Raw genomic sequence first — 21,616 nt, forward strand, 5'->3', positions numbered from 1 at the left:
TAACCTCTGAGGCCGGAGTTCACGTCACGGCCCAGGTCACGTGTGAGACCCGAGTTCACGTCAGAGCCCGGGTCACGTCTGAGGCCCAGTTGACGACTGGATCCGGGTTTATGTCTGAGGACCCAGTTTACGTCAGGGCCGGGTTTACGTCAGGGCTCGAGTTTACGTCAGGGCCGGGTTTACGTCAGGGCTCGAGTTTACGTCAGGGCTGGGTTTATGTCTGAGGCCCGATTTTACCTCAGGGCCCGGGTCACGTCTCAGGCCCAGTTTACGGCTGGGTCCGGGTTTATGTCAGGGCCGGGTTTACGTCAGGGCCCGGGGTCATGTCTGAAGACCAGGTTTACGTCAGTGCCGGGTTTATGTCTGGGTCCCGGGTTTACGTCCGAGGACCCGGTTTCCGTCGGGGCCCGTTTGCCTTTGGTGCGCGTCTTTGCGGTGCCTCCGGGGCGCCTCTGCTGGGCAGGCACCGGGACTTACACGTTCCCACGTCTTAACAGCCTGAGGGCCCGGCTTCCCTGGCCTGAGCCGGGTGCGCCCGAGGCCCCGGGGCGGACGGTCCTGGCGCAGCCTCCGCGGCGGGACGCCCGAGCACGTGGCGGGCGGGCTGGGGCACCGCAGGGTGTGAGAGGCCCCAGGGCCGGGCCGGGAAGAACGGTGGGGCTCGTCTGCACGGGGGACCGCTCCTCGGGGATGGCGGGCGAGGCTGTGGCGTCCTCTGCGCGAGTCGCACACGGTCGGGAAGACGACGGCAGAGCTGCGCGAGCGCGGGACGCCGGCGGCCTGCGGGGCCGGCGGGCGAGGCGGGGCCGGGGCCGTCCCCCAGCCGCGGGCGCGGGCCTGCAGCCGCGGAGTCCCACAGCGGCGGGGCGGGGAGCCGCGAAGGCGCGGGTAGGGAGAGGCCTGGACTCCCGGTGAGGCGCTTAGACTCGCCGGCGCTCCGTCTCCTGATGAGGCGGCCCTGGACTGATCACCTGGGGTCTTGTCCTGGAGGAGGGAGGGGTGTCGCTGAAAGCCCCCTCCCGGATGTGTGTGCGCAGCCGGCACACCCCTAGAGTTGGTTTTCCTTCTGTCAGCTCCAAGAGCCCGATTGGTGTCCCCGGGGACTGGGGTGTCCCTGCTAGGAAGGAGACTCCCAGAATAGCATTAAGTTCCAGGTCTGGTCCAGACGAGGTGACGTCCACCCGGCTCTGCCTGCTCACTCTCACCAAGGACAACTGTGAAATCTGGGGATGAGCGAGAGACAGTGAAATGTGGAAGGGAAAGGCGGGCTCTTAGGGACCGCAGGACTGGGGAACAACACAGGCAGGGAGTGGACCACCCCGAGAGCCGGAGGACCCTGCTCCACCTGGGTACACCTGTGTCCCCGGGCCTTGGCAAAGGGGGGTCCTACACAAGCACCACCCCAGAAGGCAGTTCCTTCCCCCACCTGGGGGACCTCCTCATATCCCTTTGGGGGGCACCAGCATGACTCAGCGGAGCTCATGATGTGCCAGACAAACCAAGCAGACAACAGTCGCTCGACAGAAGGCTCTGAGCAGTAAAGAGCGTTTGGAACCACAGCCCACAAAAGTAGGCCTGTGAGTTGGACCTAAACAGGGTGACTGCATGCAAAAATGCAAGACTGAAGTGGGATCCATGATAGGCAAAATTCCAGGAAGCGATAAAAAAATTCCTTGTCAAACCAAGAACCAGGAAAATCACAACTTGAATGAGTAACGACGATCAACTGATGCCAACATGGAAATGAGTCAGACGCTGAAAGTATTGACAAGAATCTGAAAGCACATTTCATAAAAATGTTCCCGCAATTACAAATTATCTCAAAACAAAGGAAAAAAATTTCAACAAAGAAATAGAAGTTATAGAAAAGAACCAAATGGAAATTATAGAACTGAAAAATACAATAACTGAAATGAAAAATTCACTGGATGGGCTTAATTAGTAGAGTGTCCTTTTGTGCTCAGCCCAAAGCCTTTGGTGTACTCAACGCCACTGGCAAACCCAATCCATTCTTGATGCCAAGTCAAAGCTCAGCCCTTGGAAACTGAAAAAAAATCATGAGACCTATCAGAAAATTCTAGCCTTCCAACTAGCTGTCTAATAAATACATGCTCAAGACTCTCTCTCAAACCCCAAGTGTATTTTCTCTTCTTTAAATTTGTATTTTCATGCATTCCACAGTTATTGATGATCTTTTTTTTTTTTGAGAAAGATTGTCACTGAGCTAACATCTGTTGTCAATCTTCCTCCTTTTTTCCACCCAGAGCCCCAGTAGGTAGTTGTATGTCATAGTTTTACATCCTTCTAGTTGCTCTATGTGGGACGCCACCTCAGCACGGCTTGATAAACGGTCTGTAGGTCTGCACAGAGGATCCGAACTGGCAAACCCGGACTGCTGAAGTGGAGTGAGCAATCTTAACGGCTACACCACTGGGCCAGCCCCTGATGATCATCTGTTATGTGTTAAGGGTTATGGTAGGCATTGTGAAGACTGTGGTGAATAAAATAGTCTTTGCACTCATGGAGCTTAGAACTATTTCCCGTTCCAGAGTATATCCAAGCAGAGTGTGTGTCTCAGTTTCACATTTTTTCATACCAAATTTCTTAACATTTAGAAGCGCAGCTCCTTGCAGCCTTCCTGTGGGGATTCAGTGACCTGAGACATTACTAAACAGACTAGAGAAGTAAATGTGCGCACGAGAGTAGAAACTACTCTAAACCATTTGGGAAGCAGCCTCGCATTGGTCAAAAATGTCTCTCTCACATTTCCTGTCTTCCTGGAATCACCCATTCCTAAAATTCAGATTCCAAGTGGATAGAGGAGGAGTGAAGTAAGTGGGGTCCCAGTGTTTGCAGGGAGTATGAGGAAGGTGAAAAGGCCTGCAGCTCAGGTGTTCCAGTCCCTGGACACATACACAGTGTGAGTGGGGAAACAGCCTCCTATGGTAAAGAACAGGCTTCATAACCAACCCACCGTGTTTTCAAATCTACCTTACATTTTACCTTCTTGTGTGTGACACAGGTGCTGAGCTCCTGTGCTACATTATGCATTTAATGTCAGAATGGAGGCACTGGAGACCAATTACCTCTGCCAAATTGCTCTTTTGAAATCCTCCCTCCCTTTCACCTCCGATAACAAGAAGAAGGAGAGTTGTCATGAGTCTTCTAATAGGTCAGAGATGCGTCAGGCGACATCTGAGGAGCAGAGATTTGTGTGTGTCACACTGTGATGTAAAGGCCTCTTGCTTTCTGTGTGGCGAAGAGTCTTGAGGTTCACTCTTTTAGGAATCTCCCTGTTTTCTTGATGCTAATACTCTTTTGTGGACTGTGAACGCCTCCCACTTGAGAGAGGCTCGCTCTCCTTAGAAAACCAAATCAATGCAGTTACCCAGAGGAAGGCAGTAAGCCACTTGGGCCTGCCTGGTCTCTCCCAAAAGAGTCTTTTGTCTCACATGAGATTGAATCGTGATCTCCAGGAGAACACGTCAGATTTTGAGGCCAGAACGCTAGCTGGCAATAAGAGTGTGTATTTCTAGGGGGCATCCTCTGGCTTAGTCAGTCATCCCTTTGGAACCAACCGCTGTGGTCGAGGCTGTGGTAGAAGCAATTTGGTTGTTGGGAGCTCTGGGTCCTGCCCAAAGAATTTTCTGTCTCATCACAACAAGTTAAATTTACTGCATGTCGACACAATCTAATACTTCATTATGTAATTTCTTCTGTTGTTCTAAGGACTCATTCCTAATGAAGGGAAGCCAGAGTATACAACTACATATATATATCATTATAAATAATATGTATATTATATAATGTTATATTATATATGATTATATATATTATTATAGATAGTATTATATTACATCTAATGTATATTATGTTACACATGTAATATATAATATTATATATAAATTATATATAAATATATAATGCAGTTTTGTGATAAATTGTGTTTGCTAATTATCTCACAAGTTTTAGTAGTATTATTTGTTTCATTAAATTATATGATAATTCTATATCATTTTTTGATATCATCTCTCCTGTCTATCAGAGTGCAAAACACACAGTAAGCAGTCAGCAAATACCTGATTGACTAAATCTGTTGTGCAAGGTGAGGCCTATTTCTGTCGAGAACGGCTTCCTTTAGTGCTCATTATCTTGAGCTTTTCACTGAGGAGTTTTGAAGCTGTTAAAAGGAAGAGATGTATAATAAAAAGACAGAACAGATTTGGAGGTCATAAAATAAATTGGGAAGAATCAAAACTCATTAGCTCAATGATAGAATTATAAAGAGTAAGATGTCAAAAGAAAATGAAGATAAGAAAAAAGGAAAGAAGGAGGGAGAGAGACAGGAAGGGAGGAAGGAGAGATGGAAGGAGGAAGGACGGAAGGTCGGCCAAATGAGCAACAAAACAAAAATTCAAGAAAATGGTTGTATTTTTTACCCCAGTGAGTGGCTAGGAGTAGTAGAATATAGAGAACTGGAAAAGGAGCGAAAAAATAACTCAGCACAATAAAAGGGTAAAAAAAAAAATGACAGTGGCTTGGTCTTGGGCCAGAGAAGGATCAGATGAAGTACAGACATTAAGGTGTTCCTGCAATACCCAAAAAAATACCAGAGTGTGTGTGCTCTTTACCCAAACTAACTTCTGTTGATATGAAGTTTTAAGAGAAAGCTAACAGAATCATTTGCTTAGGATTTTTCTTCTAACAGCTCAAAATATCTGAAATGGGTTGAGTAGCAACAGTGTATCTAAATGTATTGGTTGACTAATTAAGAGAGGTACAAAAGAATAAATATCATCCTCAGTGTAGGCACATAAGAAAAGACAGAGTAGCTATATCCAACAAATAGCATCTCAAAATAATTTTCCATCAGTAATTTGGCAGCTTTATTGGATTTTTCATTCAATACTGCTGACACAATTTCTGTCATTTTTTTAGTGATTTTTTTTCAGTCTTGACCATTTTAGTAACTACTTTTTAATCCTGGTTATGTAAAATTCGCAAGGACCTGTCTAGATGTGGGCATCTTTTAACTGTTTATGTTTTGTGGGCCGTTTGGTCTAACGGCTCATGTTCTTTAGGTATGAAACATATTCTTGTTTTATTTCTTTTATAATTTCTTTCTATTTTCTTTGGCTGAAACTCTTGGGGCTTTTTTTCGTTTTTTGTTTTTAATCGTTCCTGGATCAGTTGTCTATATATTTTACCTTTTCCTACCAGCGTCTGGGTCTTTGTATTTTTCTCAATTAACTTCCAGACTAATGTAAATCACTTTTTGACATTTGAAATTCTATCATCAATATCAAATCGGAGGTAGGATTTGTGGCAGGAGAAAGAAGGTTGAAACAAAGACAGAGCCTTGCGTAATATCTTTATTGATAATGCTGGTTGAATTAACTGTGCGCTAAGGAGAGCCATAAAGTAGCTTCAACGAATAGGGAGGAAAGACAATTATCCCATTCAAGGAGCATCAGGAAATGTTGACTGTGCCTTTACCAGCTCTGTGCTAGGTGTTGCTGACACGTGATGGGTAAGGCTTTGTCCTTGACTTCTGGCACTGAAAGTTTAACATTTATTTTATCCTGCCACCCTTTGTCATATTAAAACAATTCCAGGCTTTGAATAAAGCTCCTCATTAAGTTATGATGCAAAAATACTAAGTTTTACTCCTAAAAATCTTACAATCACTACACATCTTTATAATCCAACAGAATATAACCAGCAGTCAGGACTTGGTGTTCCTCCATTTTCTCCTGGTTCCATTCACCCTCATTCACAGAAACATACATGCATTCATCACTCACATGCCTGAGAGCCTGCTGCATCCCATCATTGTCTTCATATATGTCACATCGCCATCCTTTTTCCAATTGTCACCCATTAGAACCAATATTCTCAGTTAACGAGGATTCCAGGAGCTGCAAAATTCTTAACCTTCACAGAAAAGTTAAATTATTTCCCAGAATTCTTCATCCCTCGTGACAATCTTGGCACTGTATATGAATTTTTTACCAGAGCCAAGGTGACCAACATTTCGGCCAGAGGATAGCACTGCTGGCAGCTCCTGGCCAAGCCCAGGGTTCCTTGTGTGTCCTCCATGTACAGAGGGCTGCACGAGGCCACGCTTCTCAGTCCAGGATGCTGCTCATTTGGAGTCTGTCAGTCTTCACTGAACTTGACTTAAAATAAATGGAGACATTTTTATTTGACAGTGAACGCCCTTTTTTTTCTGGGAAAGGACTTCTGATGACTCTCTCAACTCTTGGCAGCATTTGCAGTAAAAACACATAGCTGACTCTCTCACTTCTGGTCTAAGAACCCTACTGTGAACAGTTGGGGTGGATACAGCACATATCTGTCTACACAGGTGGAAATGCAGTCACGCTTATGGGAGCCCACAGGAGCATGTTCAGACCAAACCCTTTGGTGCTGAGGCAAAGTCATGGATGTCAGAGTCCGCACAACAGGAGTGGGGGCCTTGAGACCCCAGCTTCCCTGCCGAGGAGGGTGCACACTGTGAGAACAGCGGTCAGAACCCGTGGACCGGTGTTCCACTGGTGGTGGTGAAGCCTGATGGAGCAGGCAAAGGACTGCTCTTTGTTTCTCAAGCTGAAGGATGGCAGGGTCAAAGCGGCATTCAGGGAAGTTCAGCCCAGTTTGGGTGGGCAGGATGAAATGGAATGTGGAGAGGTTGGTCCAAGGCTCAGCCAAGAGGCCATGGCAGGAATCTGGGCGTGAAGGACTGAGAACGGATGAGGCTGCAGTACCAGGCCGACAATGCTCCCACACCCCTGGGTGCAACACTTGGCCTGTGTGCATGCCAGTTTCTAGAACTCCCAGGGGACAAGTGGCTGGTTTATCTTTTCCCCTGCATTCCCCTCGTCCTTTCTGCACACATCTTTTTTCACCGTCGTCCCCACTGGGAAGGGTCTTGGATAATGCCCAGGCTTTCAGGGAATGAGCATTACGAGGATACCCCTTCACTGTCTTTGATCATCGGCATTGCTATTTCACTATGAGAAACCATAGAAGAAGTATGACTGAACAAAAATGGGAGGAAAGTAAGAATGTTCACCAAATAGGAATATGATTTTAATCAAGTGGGATTTTTGGAAGTGACGTTTACTGTATTGCATGAACTCAAAGGTCTTTTACGTTGAATCTGGGGAAGTAATAAAAAGTAGTCTATTTGACCAAGAACCATCGTATTCCATGAAAACTGGAGTTCATAACTAGAGACAGAGCCAGTAAGCAAACGCTTCAATGTAATCGACATGCGCACCAGGGCGAGATGAAAACAAAGCCTTTTCCTGGGTATTGTTTCAAGGAACTTGATTGCAGTTTCAGAAATTTGTGTCTCATTATGAGCACAATGTTCTACACTTACACCTTAGTAAATATTTTTGCAAGATAATATTTAATGATAAAGGTATTTTGCTCACTAGACTTTTCCCTGTCAACAACTGGAAGCTGACCTCTAACTTGCCTGAGGCTGAACAAACAGTGGTGGTGGATATTTGCATCTGTCGCGTCTAAAACACCTTCCTTTTTAAATCTGGTAGGAAAGAGTTCCCTCTACCTCCCCAAAAATAGAAATGTGTACCAAAATGAAAGCTTCTTCTTATTATTCTTTTTTTCTTCCTTTTTTTTTTCTTTTGTTTTTTGAAATGCTCCTTAGACGGGCAGAAAGCCGAGTCTTTTCTGGAAAGCAGGATAGTTGACATTGATGAATAGAATGCCATTTGTAATAACTCCTCTCCCACCTGTGCCATCGAAGATGGGATTCATGACCACGTAGCATTATGCCATGTGATCATAGAGAATGTGTATTTTCAACCTTTTGCTCATAATCTCTTCTCCTTTTCTCCCCAAAAGACTGCCACGGAAGTGGTGAAGTGCTATACGAATGTCTCTGTGCTGCACTGAGCTAGACTGACTGCAGCCCTCTGCCACAGTCAGGCCGAATGTGATATTGTCAAAATAGTATTAATTTGGGAGTCAGGACACCTCAGCTGCCATCATGATTTTGCCACAACTTTGCTAAAAGTCACTTTCCTTCTCCAGGCCTCAGTTTCCTTTCTGTAAAATGAGGAGTCTGGAATGACAATATTTTGACATTCACTGATTTTATGAAACATAATAGGCAACAACTGCCAGCAGAAGTTTTACCAAAGACCTTGCTTGTGTAGACTTGGAATATTCAGGCTAGTTCTAAGATTTAATCCTCTGTCCTCCTCTGACACAGATCCTATGGAAAAAAATCTGAAGCAGAGAGTCCAACATGGAATACAAACTCGAGTGAGTGCTTTATGATGGGGGCTGCTACCCTCTGTTATGTGTTGAAGGGCTGGATAAAGAACCTGTGAGAGGCATGTGGCTGTTCCAAAACCAGAGCATGTGTTTACTAAACACTGTGAGACACCAGCATGACCCAGCGCGTAGTTTTATAGCTTCCACTCAACCCAGAGACATCGGCTGTGGGTAGCATTTGTGGTTGGTTTCATTCTATTTATGGAGATTGGACTGTAAAGGTGGGATGTAAGTTCAAGTCCATATGCTATGGAGAAATAAATGTTCCCCAAGTTGCTTGATGACTATTTTTAAAGTCACAGCTAATAATTCACCGTCTGACACCCTGGGTTTGCCTGGGTCTAAAAATAGTTGTTCCTGAGCTTTTCAACAGGGTCAGGGAACACGGTGGAGCACAGTGGGGAGGCGCATCAAGTAAAACCTGAACCATCAGGAAATTCACAACAAAATCAAATCCAGCCACCCGAGATTTGATTTTGAAAAGATGGATGTGACAGTTGATTTCCCATTAATTACATTTGTAAAGATATTTTAAGGATAGAAATAAAATGATCACCAACCAGACACATCCTTTGAGCTTAAAACTGAGTCTGAAATTGTATTACATCACCTCTTTGGGAGCCGTTTAGTGACATCAGAGAAACGATGAAAGCAAATGGTCCACTCAGGGCCGACAGCTGACCCTCGGCCCAGCTGGCAGCACCGAGATGGGGTCAGGGCCCCCCAGGGTAGGGGGACCAGCTCAGCCACAGGCAGTCTGCAAATTCGGGCGCTGGGCACTTTACACAGGTCAAATTGACGCTAAAGGAAACAAAAAGGCCACCCTTTCTTTCTCCCCAACACAAATCACAGGTTATTTGGCCCTTGTCCAAAGACTCAAAACAACTCTCTGTCCAAGTCCTTTTTTGATAGATGATATTTACTTAACAAAGGAACTAAAATTTCTTTGTGTGTTTGGGCTTGAATTCCTACAAAATATTTAATTAACTTATGTCTTCTGAGAACTTCCTATGACGACTTGAACACTTGAAGGTAGCTCAAATAGGGGGATTCAAGCCAAATTTTTCTTTTACTTTTGCTCTTCTTTGTTTGGCTTCCTTCTGGCCATTTTCTACTTACATTGTCATGCTTCTCTACTGGTCCCTCTGTCTATCTATCATCTATCCATCTGTCTATCCATTGACTCATCTATCTATCCATCTATCTATCATCTATCAATCCATCTATCTATCATCTATCCATATCTCTATCCATCAATTCATCTCAGTCCATCTATCTATCATCTATTGATCCATCTGTCTATTTATCTAGCGATCCATCTGTCTATCTAGCATCTATCTATCCATCTGTCTTGGGATAGAGGCATTAAACGGGGAGTTTTCAAGTTTCAAGTGGATTGCTTCACTAACACTCCTATTAATATATTTAAATGGAATGGAGTATTTAGCTTAAACATACAGTGAATGTTTAATGCTTTTGGCAAGATATCGAAAGGTGAGTGGGGATGGGGGTGGGGAGAAAGTGAGAACGTGGATGGTTTACTTGTCACAGCTAGTCTAAATCTTTATTCCTAAACATGAGAGAGAATTTTTTCTATGCGTCTATTATTTCCGTGCTTCAAACTTAGTTGAGACTGCAGATAAATATAGAAATCACATTTGAACATAGGAAATGGTTCTGATAAAGAAAACATGTTCCTCCCTCTCTCTCTCTCACGCGCACACACAGAGACCACCTATCCACAGCTTGGAAGTGAGTCAGAGGCCTCCGGTTGAAACCATGTGCTGCAGGAACGTGAGCTGGAGGAGAGGCTCGTCTCAAGGGTGAGGGGGGCATAGGCTGATATGGCCTATTGTACTCGGTTGAAGTCTAATTCCTGGAGTTGGGTTTCTTTCAGTATCTGAGATCAGTTAAAAAGCCAGGCTGTGGAGCTTTCAGATTGGAAATTGATGGATTCCAGTGCCATTCCAAGTATTTCAGTTTATTTTCATTCAAATAGAGAAAAATGGGGAAACATATTAGACTTGTACTATCAAGTTGTATTGGAACAAAGAATATGATGCCATATTGTTTGATTTTATAAGAAAGCCCTGAGAGAGTCTAACATTGAATCTGAGCTAGGTGCCAAGAGCTTTATTAGGTCTGTTCTAGGGCCAGAAATATCACATTTTACTGTGCAAACATCATGTAGGTGACTACGGAAAATATGTACTGTGAGTTGTATCATATTTAAAATAGTTTTGAGTGGTATAGCTTGAAAAGATATTACAGTAATCAATTATCATTGCAGAGAAAGCCATCTCACAGTATTGATTTTCCTGTACAAAAGTTTTTCCATTGTAGTATATTCCAGTGGTGTTATTCCTTAATTTTTATTAATCAATAATAAACTTAATGCAGAATATTAGGAGAATTTTAGGATTTTAGAATATATTTTTTCCCATTAAATTTACTCATAGTCTTTTCCGTAAAAAGAAATATTTTCCTTTGTAAGAAACTAGATATCTAATAGTAGGAGCTTTTCCTCACATCACTTAAAAACAACACAGAATATCTTACTTCAGATTTGTCCTTATTTTAAGAGATTTTAGAAATCTTAGAAATACGTAAATCTTTTACAAAACATGTCTTGTATCCTCTTTAATTCGATCTCATCTTTTTACCCTTAATATGAAGAGAGCCCCATTCTAACAAAACAAAAACAAAGAAACAAATAAAACAGAGCATCTAAGCTAAGTTTAGGTATCAGAAATTTGAGTCTGCTAGCTTTCTCAAGAATACCTCAGTGCGGGGCCGGCCCCGTGGCTTAGCGGTTAAGTGCGCACGCTCCACTACTGGCGGCCCGGGTTCGGATCCCGGGTGCTCACCGACGCACGGCTTCTCCGGCCATGCTGAGGCCGCGTCCCACATACAGCAACTAGAAGGATGTGCAGCTGTGACATACAACTATCTACTGGGGCTTTGGGGGAAAAAAATAAATAAATAAATAAAAAGAATACATCAGTGCGGTCTCAGGCATACTTTCAATTGGAAGGAGGCAGAAATTGGCCCAGAAAATTGAATACTACAAGGCAGCGTCCAGGAGAGAAATCCCTGTACTGTGCGTTTACGTTGTATGGAAATGACAACTGGAAGTGAAGGAGAAATTGTAGCAAAAGGGGAACAGGTGCTTGGAGAGCTTCCTGCTCAGCCCCCAGGGCCTTAGAAGGGTCGGAAGGGCCTCTGCTTCCTGCTGGGCCGAGTATTGTCAGGTCAGTACCTGTTCTGTGTGGCTGCTGCTGTCCAGTGGTCTGATACCGGGGCATCTACCACCAGACACAATGCAAGCATCATGTTTAAATGCGCCACCTCGTACTTTTATACTATACTTATGTCATCTATGCGCTAGGTCTCATCACCAGCTGGTCTGTATAATAAAAACCATTTTGAAGACTCAAGAAACCATACTATTTTAAAGTCAATTTCTCGTGAGGATTTTCTTCCAGGTCTTCTGAAGGAAGAATCCTGCCGACACAGCCCAGGGATGATGGGCAAGCCAACAATAACACCCTGAATTTTTTTTTTCCAAAGAGAAAAAGAAAGAATCTAATAACAAAGAAGTTCGAAGACTTAGAACAAAAGCGTGTGCAATATTATCAGACCCGGTGTAAGACCACACTGTTGATGGGCAGAGTCCTGAGAAGTATGGAACAGAAGTCAGAGTTGGAAGCTGACGACAAGTTGAAGAATCACTGACACGGTCTCAGGGAAGAGGAAAGAAAACTTGCTGAGATCTGAACAGGTTGCTCAGGCCAAATGGTGGTGGGGAGTGAAGGTAGAAGAAGACCGTCTGTTTCTTCCTGTCTAGCTAGCAACTGCTGGAATATTGAAGGCCATCCACACATTTTATGTTCCAGATTAAGAAATGGAACCTCAAGGATAAGATTGTCCTAAAACATCTAAACCAGCGCTGCTCAACTGGGGATGATTTGGGCCCTTCCTCTCGCTGCCCCCCGGGGGACATCGGGCAATGTGTGGAGACATCTTGGTTGTCACAGCTGGCTGGGGGGTGGGTGCTGCTAGCATCCAGTGGGTGGGGGCCAGGAAAGCAGCTGAACATTCCAAGGTGCACAGGATGTCCCCCCCCACAGAATTGTCTGTGTCAAAATGCCATTAGGGTGGAGGTTGAGAAAACGTAGTCTGAACTATTTGGAAGGAAATGGGTCTGATATCTCAAATTTATATATAAATCATATATAAATTCTTTCATGTATATAGTAAATATTTATATAAATATGTAATTGTATATTTATATTTTTATATATTTATAAATTTATACATATACATATATGTATCTTAGAGTTTTTAATAAATCCTGCCCATTGCATGAAATCACTGCTCTGGAGTTAAGTTACTTCTTGTAAACCAATATTTTCTTGGTTAAGTTAAAGCCATGTTTCCTTAGAGTGAAAAGGAAGGAAGACAATACTGGATTATAAAGCTAAACTTGTTGATTAGCAGAGAAAGATGGTAGCAGTGCAGTCAGTGTGCTAACTCTGTGTGACCTCAGACACCTCTCTGAGCCTCAGTTTCCTCATCTGTAACAGTGTGGTAAAAATAATATCTACTTCAGAGTTTCCAAGAGGATTAAATAATATAAAACACTTATCTTGGTGTTTTGTGCCTAATAAACCCTGAATACGTATTTGCTATTATTTTGCAGTTTTTAGCATTGTACCTAAGTTATTACATGGAAACCAATCTAAACTCAGAGTGACTCACAAGAATAACATATTAATGTGAGATCTTTTGGGTTGATCAAAATAAATAAATAAAATTCTCAATAAGAGTTCTTATTTTTTCTAGCTGTAAAGGGAACAAAGGTCGTATCTGTTGATAGAATTCCGCCTGGAAGAGGCAGGAGAGGTTATGAAAATCAACCTCACCTTGTAGAAGAGCCCACTTTGTGTCGTAACGGACTCAGAGATCTTCAGAAAGGGTAGCCTGTGAGCCAGCTGAACAATCACTGCTCTCGTGTTCACCATGAAGTAATCGTTCTGACTTCATATTCACCAGGAAGTAAATTGCTTCTTGAGTGCTTGCCAGGACAGGGGACTTACGTACCTGAGAAGTTTTATATTCTCACCAGTTCTCTCAGTAGAGTTTAAAAGTTAAAAATGGTCTTGCCGAGCTTTCTCAGCTGTAATTTGTGCAAGAATGTTCCAAGAATCAAACGAATGGTCTTGGCCAGTTGAGTCATTGGCTCTGATATCAGGTGGAATCTCCCTGCCTGCAGATGAAAGGAATGTCTGAGGCTATTGGAGCCACAAAGCCTGCAGTCACTGTCTGTCTGGAACGGGACCTACCATGACTGACTCAGCTGAGATTTGCCCAAGAAGCATTGTGTGAGCTCAGACACCTGTCTACCAGTTGATTCAGTGGTGCAATTGGCCTCCGTCATCGTCGGAATTTTCACATGGAAGGGGGGTTGGTCTCTGATGCACAAAAAGGGGCATCTATACCCCACACAGTGGGATCACTTATTTGTATTCACTGTTGAGGAATGTTAGAGGAGACTTTTATTTTCCTTCCACCCTAGACAACTTCCCTACTGGGGATGCTCCCAAAGCAGCAGCCATGTGATGATGTCACTAATTTAACAGAAATGACACGTCTCTCACAAAGGCCCGCCTGTCTCCTGACTGAGCTGAAGTCACAAATCAAACAATAAAACTGAGCTTCAAAGTGCTTCTGAAGAGCCTGGGAATGCCCAGCCATTGGAGTTCTTCACGTTCCATTTACCTGGATAATCTCTAAGTCCTGCTCTTTACACAGACAGACAGACAGCTGGATGGATGTGCTGATCCAGGCTAGAGTCCCAGGCCCTCCCCCTAAGGCTGTTGTCTACAACTCTTCAGGGGGGTGGGGAACAAGGGGTCTGAAGTCCCCAGAAAAGCATGTTTCTTTCGGTAGCACCCGTCCTCCAGACTCCTGGAATTTTGTTTCTAAAATGCCAATGCTGTCTTCGGGAAAGGAGCTATACATGGGAAGGAAGTCTCTCAATTACTCAAAAGTAGGTATTGAAGGAAAACTATGACCTGAAGTCTTGATAAAGGAACATCTCGTATAGGTTTTCCACTTCTATAGCTGAAGAGAGCTCCCACGGAACAGCAGAGCAGAAATCCCTGGCAAAGCATAAAAATCGAATTAGACGAAAAGGACACGCAAACTGAGAAAGACATCATCTTCTATATGTGCTGCCCATGGTCCTCGGCTTTTTCGTTACCAGTGGACATCATTTTCCTGAAAGGGACCTCAAACTGAAAGCTGTCCTCCATCAGAGGCCTACAGCTGTATGTCTTAGTGTCTGCCTATGGAAAGTCCCATTCCGTACAGAACAGGGACATATCCTTCTTTTTTCAATTATGAAGTCCCAGTTTAAGTGAACAAGTGTTTTTTTTTTTTTTTAATTTTTCCTATGAGAGACATTTCCCCTAAAAAAAAAGAACAGAATCTCTAACATCTTGCATGAATAAAAGCACCCATTTACTAAAAAGTACACGCCTGACTTTCAGGTAATTAAACTCTCCTAACAATCTCAGAAGGCGGGAGAAGATTCCCTGTCACAGAGAAGAAGCCAGCAGGGTGGCAGCTCAGGTCTTTGGGTCTGACTGGTCCAAGCTGGTCCTGATCCTCTCCCAACACTTCCTCCATCACAGCATAGCTATTTCCAGCAACGAAGCATATTCAAGAAATATGGAATTGAGTTGGCTTTTAAAACCAACACCCCAGGAGGATGGTAAAAGAGAAACCAGCTGCTCCATTGTTGCTCGGTTTTGCCTTTATTGAAGCTATCTGTTTTCATTATTTCAATCAATGGTGTTATTACGTGTATTCTCTGGAAATTTAAGCAAATGGAATCACGTGGAAAATCCAATAAATAAGTAAAAGGAGATGAAGCACAGAGAACACCATATTTTTCAGGCGTGAGAACAATAGCAGCGAGCTCAACACGGACCCGTCCTCGCTCCTCAGGCCCTGGCTAGCTTGTGCTGCAAAAGCACTTGGCCAGTTCACTGTGCTCCATCCCCTAGACCGGGAGTCACAGCAGCACCCGTCTCCATCCTGCCCTTCGACTCCTCCACGTAGGTAAACTCCCCGTGATGGGGAGACGTCTCTCCTTTTCAGCCATCTCAACACTGCTGAGGAGCCACCTGGCGGTCTTGTAGACGTTACTGTGCTCACACAGATGGGCACCCACTCTCTTCTGGCTCAGCAACTCCCTTTCCGCAGGGGCAAGTGAAGACGGATGCCTAGGAGCACAGTGATCCTGGTGGCACTCTACGTGTCCATTTCGGGGCAACTGTGTGAAGAGTGCAATGGAATGAACATTTATGTCCCCCACCAGAGTGCATATGCTGCAACCCCAATGTTATGGTGTTAGGAGGTGGGGCCTTGGGAGGTGACAGGCCAGGAGGTGGACCCCCCATGAATGAGATTAGTGTCCTTATAAAAGAGACCCCAGGGAGCCCTCTCACCCTCCACCACAGGAGGACACAGCAAGAAGCCGTCTATGAACCAGGAAGCAGGCTCTCACCAGACACCAAATAGGCCAATGCCTTGATCCTGGACTCCCAGCCTCCAGAGCTGCGGGAAATCAATGTCTGTTGTTCATAAGCCGCTCAGTCTATGGTATTTTGTCATAGCAGCCCCAATGGACTAAGAAAAAATTCCATGTGTATTTTTAAGGCAATATTCATATGACCTTATTTAACAATGGGTTGAGATATGTGAGCAATTTCAGAGGGAGAGCTGGGTATTCCTGTCCCCCTCAATCTTGTTTGCTCTGCTCGCAGCAGATTAGATTTTGGAATGATGGTATACCTCACATTACCTCTGAAACTTGTAGTTTACCTTCATTAGCAGTAAGTGGTGACCCTAGAAGCTTGTAATAACCATCCTGCGAGTGTCTTCTCGGAACCTCAGGGAAGAAGAGGACCCATCGCAGGTGACCTGCCCTGTGCTCACCCAGACATCGCCTTGCACCAGGACTGGTCTCCTACAGCCTCCCATCTCTGAGAGGCCATCTTGTGTGTTTAAAACAGCAACCAATGCTTATTGGGACCTGCTGAGTGCAGGACTTATACATATATTCTCTCAGCTAATTTTCATTTATGAGGTAAGTGCAGTTATCATCAGATGGAAAGAGAGGTCGAAAATACCCTGCCCGAAGCCAAGGGCAAGGTGGTGGCAGAACTGCAGCCCGAGCCCAGGACCCTGCCTCCTCCTCCCTGAATCGCCAGCCTCTGGGGTCTGGAGACCGCACAAGTGGAGAGCCCCTCGAGATCCCAGGGATCTCAGGCCAGCCTCCTTACTTCTCTGCAGCTTGGTCTCCTTATGTGTAGACTGTAAGAATACTTACCTCAAAGAGGTTTTTATGTGTTTAGTGAGTGAAATAAGTGTCGACGATCTTCCCATCCCTACATTTGCCTTTACACCGCAACTCTCGTGGAGCTGTGGAGTGCTGTGTGGCGCATTCCCGCCCATCGGAGGAAAGGAAGGTCCCAGAGTTGGGTCGCTGGGAGTCCTCTGGGTCCTGGGGTGCCATGCATTTCCTCTTTCCTTTCCCCAGGCATCAGACCTGGGATATACCGCGTAGTCTTGAGAAGGTCTTGTGATGCAAATCTCAGGCAGAACACGACTTTGTGGCCTGATGACAAAGCTAACATTTCATGAATTTTTCTCCTGGTCCTTCTCCAAAATGAGATAATTGGGACGATGGGTTGCTTAAAAAAATAAAAGGCGCTTTTTGTTTTCTTTTTCACATATGTTCTAGATAATTCTCAAGATGCTCCTGAGTGATAACAAGTGTTCTCACACACTTTCGACATGTTAAAGGCCAGGGGACACGGTTAATCATGACAAGAACTATAGAGAATGTGACCAGCACAGTCAGGAGACACCTCCGAGATCCCCACATCTCCACCTCTGAGCTCACACCACTTTTCTTCCAAAACACTTATATGCGTAACCACGGAATCCAAGCTTAATTATCAGCATTAAAGAGAATACCGAAGGCTGGTGGTGATTGGTCCCTTCTCTTTCAAAGTGCACAAAAACATGCACATTTGTTTCTTTCTTTTTTGGTGCATGTTTAGGAGTCAAGATCTACACAATACTTAAGATGAAGAGAAGTTGCGTTTTCAATCTCTGAGCCAAAGGCCTCGGGTGACTTTCAAGTTCCCCTGAATCTTCTGATTTTCATTCTGCCTCAAAACCACAGTTCCACGTGTAGTTGAAGTGGCATTTTCTCCCATTCTCGACTTCTGCATTTGGTATCAAGTCCTTGATTATGTGCGGGGCTGTGGGCATGAGCACGGTCACTCTGTCCACGAATTCCACAGTTACAGCACCCACCTGTCCCTTGGGAAGAGCTCCCCAAAACAAACGAAGGCCTCCATCCGGACAAAAGACCAGACGTGGCCTTGCTCATCAGAGCCCCAGTCCACACGACGCAGAAACACCGAGAAGCTGCTCTTAGTGATACGTTTGATACAGGAAATGAAAGACGGAACCGAAGGTTTCAACAGGTTAGAGCAGAACTGAAAGTCTGCAAATAAAAATTACAGATCCTTAATCACAACTTTCCCTCTGCACAGGCTGTATAAGAACACGCAATTCTGTAAGAGACTTGCCTGTTTCTCAAGAGCTCTTGAGGCATCCTGGTTTCTGTCGCTTGATTTAGATTTGACTCCAAGAGCAATGAAATGGTAAAGGTGCCACCTTTCCCTGCCCTGCGTGTGCTGTGCTAGGGAGGTATCGCTCCACCAAAGACCCTGCTCTGGGACCTGGTGCCAGACACCACCCAGTGGGCTCAGCTTGCTCTCCTCTCCGGGCATATTTGAGAACCGGAGAAGTGCCTCAAACCCTAACCTTTTGTTTCATTTCTAGGCCAAACATTTTGGGCTTTCTTAAAAAGTATATCGAGATAAACCCATCATTGACTCTGTGGAAAGGATATTAGGCAAAAAATAAGTTGGACATGTTTATTAAAAATTAAAGACTAAAAGGGCTGCACAGAAGATTGTAAGCCGATGTGGTGTGTACAGGATCTCTGCCCCTCCTGTTCAGGCCTTTCATCCTTCGGGTTCTTGCTTTGACTTGCGGAATCAGCAGAGCTGTAAAACAGATGGACCTACACGCAAACGACTCTTTGCAATTCCTTGGGAGTCTAACTGTTGATCCATTCCCATTCTGTCAAGCGTTAGGTGGTCAAATGTGTATGTTTTTCTGCAGTTTGGAAAAAGAGGAACTGACCATTACGGGCCTTCAGACTTCTCTTGAATGCTAATAATTAAACTCGAATTCCTTATGAGTCACACTGTGATCCAGCATTAGTTCTTGGGAAACGTCTGGAGAGTTCATACCTACAACTTATACAGAACCTTCCCACCCACCAGCTCGTTGGAACCAACAGTTGAGTCAAAATTTGTTTATTAGTTTTTCTCTCCACTGAGAACACAGCAAGTAGAGGAACTTCAAATGAGAAGAAAGTAGCAAAGCCCAGCTCTTACGTTATGAACGTGCCCTGTAAAATGTTACCACGTCAATATAGTTTAATAACACTCAGTACTTTTGCGCCTACAAGCGCTTATGCAATACGACCCTTACATTTGTTGGCAGATTAGATTGTCTTTAACGGAAGGTACTTGAAGATAGGCGCGTTCCTTCAAGCTGACCCAAGTGTCCTTCATACCTCAGCAGAAGCACACGTGGCTGTAAGATGGACTGAATTCTGAGAATTCTTAGGCGTAATAAACTGTCTGGAAAACAAGGATAATAATAGTGTCTTCATTGGATTAATGATAGGATGAAATAACATTTGTGAATGCCATGTAAACTAATATAGAATTACCCAAAAAACTAATTATTCTGAAAATAAATTACTCTAGCCATAGTCATCAGTAAGGTTAATACACCACCCTTGTCTCTTCTGCGTCTGTAGCACACTGGCCCATGTGATTCTAAAGAACCAAATTGAGTCCATGACGGCACACCGTGTGGGTGAGTCACACTGTGGTTTTGCTTTATTATTTCCAGCAAATTCGCCCCTGTCTGCTTCCTGGCCTCCTAAACAGTCTTTTCCTGACCATTCTTTTCTTTGATTTCCTAGAAAAATTAAATTCCCCACATTTAAAAGGAAAGGGAATTAATACTCGACAAACGCCCATATCCTATGATTCCCACAAAGTTTTTCGAGGGAGGTATTGTCCTTTTTTCACAGATGTTGCACCGAAGGCTCAGAGAAGTTGAGTGACTCGCCCACAGCCACACAGCTCAGGCTTGGCAGTTGGGACTCGAACTCAGTTCTCAAACCCACCTCGTCCTATTACCCCAAGCTGCTCCCACGGGTAAGTCATTGCCCAACAATTCAGTTTCACGAGGACACACCTTGCATTTCTTCAGGCAGTCTCGCCTGGGTCCTTCCTTTTTCTGTACGTTAAGGGTGCGGCCCCTTTTGTGCACACGCCCGGGAGATTAAGTTCTGGTGAAATGTGTCGGGCTGCTATTCCAGGGCTTGACAGATTTTCCCAGAACAGGTATGAATGGGCACGGAAAGTGCAGATTCTTGCTCGACTGCCCCACCCCAGGTGCCCATCTCTGACTCATGGGCCCTCCATGGGGTGCAAGCCCAAGAGAACGGAGTCGTTGCTGCCTGCCTCCACTCTCCTCGACGAAAGTCTGGAGACTGGTATTGAATTGCATTCAGTCTGCAATATGAATTTGGGGGAGACGCAACATTCAGTTCATGTCAGGTATAAAACATAAAGAGTAACAATGGAGGTCACAAATTCAGGCCACATGGGGTGAGGGTTGACCCCGTGGCAATCCATTCTCCATCCCCCGGACATGGCTTGCCCACAGTGTCCAAGGTCCCGGAAGCTGTGATGAACGTGATTCAGTGGGAAGCAAACAGAACTGGGAGCCAGACGACCTGGGTTCTGGTCTTAGCTCTGACACTAACATCACGGTCTTGTTACATAAGATTAAATAACATTCATATTTCAGACACAGGGCCCAAGGCACGGGAAGTAACAGGGAGAGAAAAGAAAGTCGCAGTGCTGAAATTGGTCCAGGGGCTAAAAGCAACCTGTGGAGGTGGGTCTTTTTACGAGTCTAAGTTCTGTGGGAGTTATAGCCAATATATGAAGAGCCTCAGGCCCATATCTGTAGGATATTACCACTCAGGACTGACGTGGAACCTGAAGCAGAGTACCCTGTCCTCTGGAGATGAACACTTGCAAAGAGGTACCTTCCCCCTCTCCAGACTCTACCGGCAAAGCATCCTGGGCTCCGGGGACCTGAGAGATAAATGTCCTAATTCCCATTTCAGACATCAGAAGGTGGACGCTCCCAGAGTTTTAGTGACTTCACGAGGTCTCATGGTTAGAAACTTCCAGAGCTGGCGTTTGACTCCAGGTCTGTTGGATTCTGAAGCACGTCTGTCTTCTAATCCAAGGCCTTTACGGAGACTTGTCTCCAAAGGCGTTGGACGTGGTCTGTCACTTACCCCTGCAGTTGTAGAAACGGGATGGAGAAATGAGGCGGGAGCATGGTCACTGCGCTGGGAGGGGACGAGGAAAGGATCTTTAGGACACAAAAGGGAAAGGTAATGACCCGCCTGTGTGTTTTGCAGGTGCAAGCAATGTTTATGATCTGTGCACACCGAAAATTATTACCCTTTTTATCACTATTGCTGTTTGGGGAAGAGAGTGAAGGAGTCTGGCCACAGTTCTGTTGCCCTCATGTTCTGAGATGGTTTTGCACCCAATGTGTCTTCATCCTTGTACCACAGCAAACATGAGCCTTCACAGTGACAACATCAAGTGTAGACAACACACTCTGTACCGCCGAATTATGCAAATAAGGATGATCTGACCATTTGAAAACAAGGTGATCACCAGTCAATTCACCTAACGCTGAGTAATATCTTTAACTTGGGTAAGTTTTTCTCTGCTAGCAATACCTGTCCTCTTTACAAGAAAAGAACTCTCAGTAGTGGGCCGATAATAAAAACTATGACTGATCGTTAAGCAAAGACAAATACATATTACCTTCAAGACATGCATGTCCAGGAGAAACTACAACAGCTTCTCCCTGTGAGGCAGAAAGCACAGGGCTGCTTTCATAGCCAAATGCTGGAATTCTAATTTCTGTCTGCCATTTTTTAGAGTAACTTGCTGGAGAGGGGTGTCGAAGTACAGGCATGTGAGACAAACTGTTAAGGGCCCAAGTCATACTGAGAGTGATAACAACCTCTGTACAT

Source organism: Diceros bicornis, chromosome 36 (assembly GCF_020826845.1).
Source record: "Diceros bicornis minor isolate mBicDic1 chromosome 36, mDicBic1.mat.cur, whole genome shotgun sequence".
Lineage (NCBI taxonomy): Eukaryota > Metazoa > Chordata > Mammalia > Perissodactyla > Rhinocerotidae > Diceros > Diceros bicornis.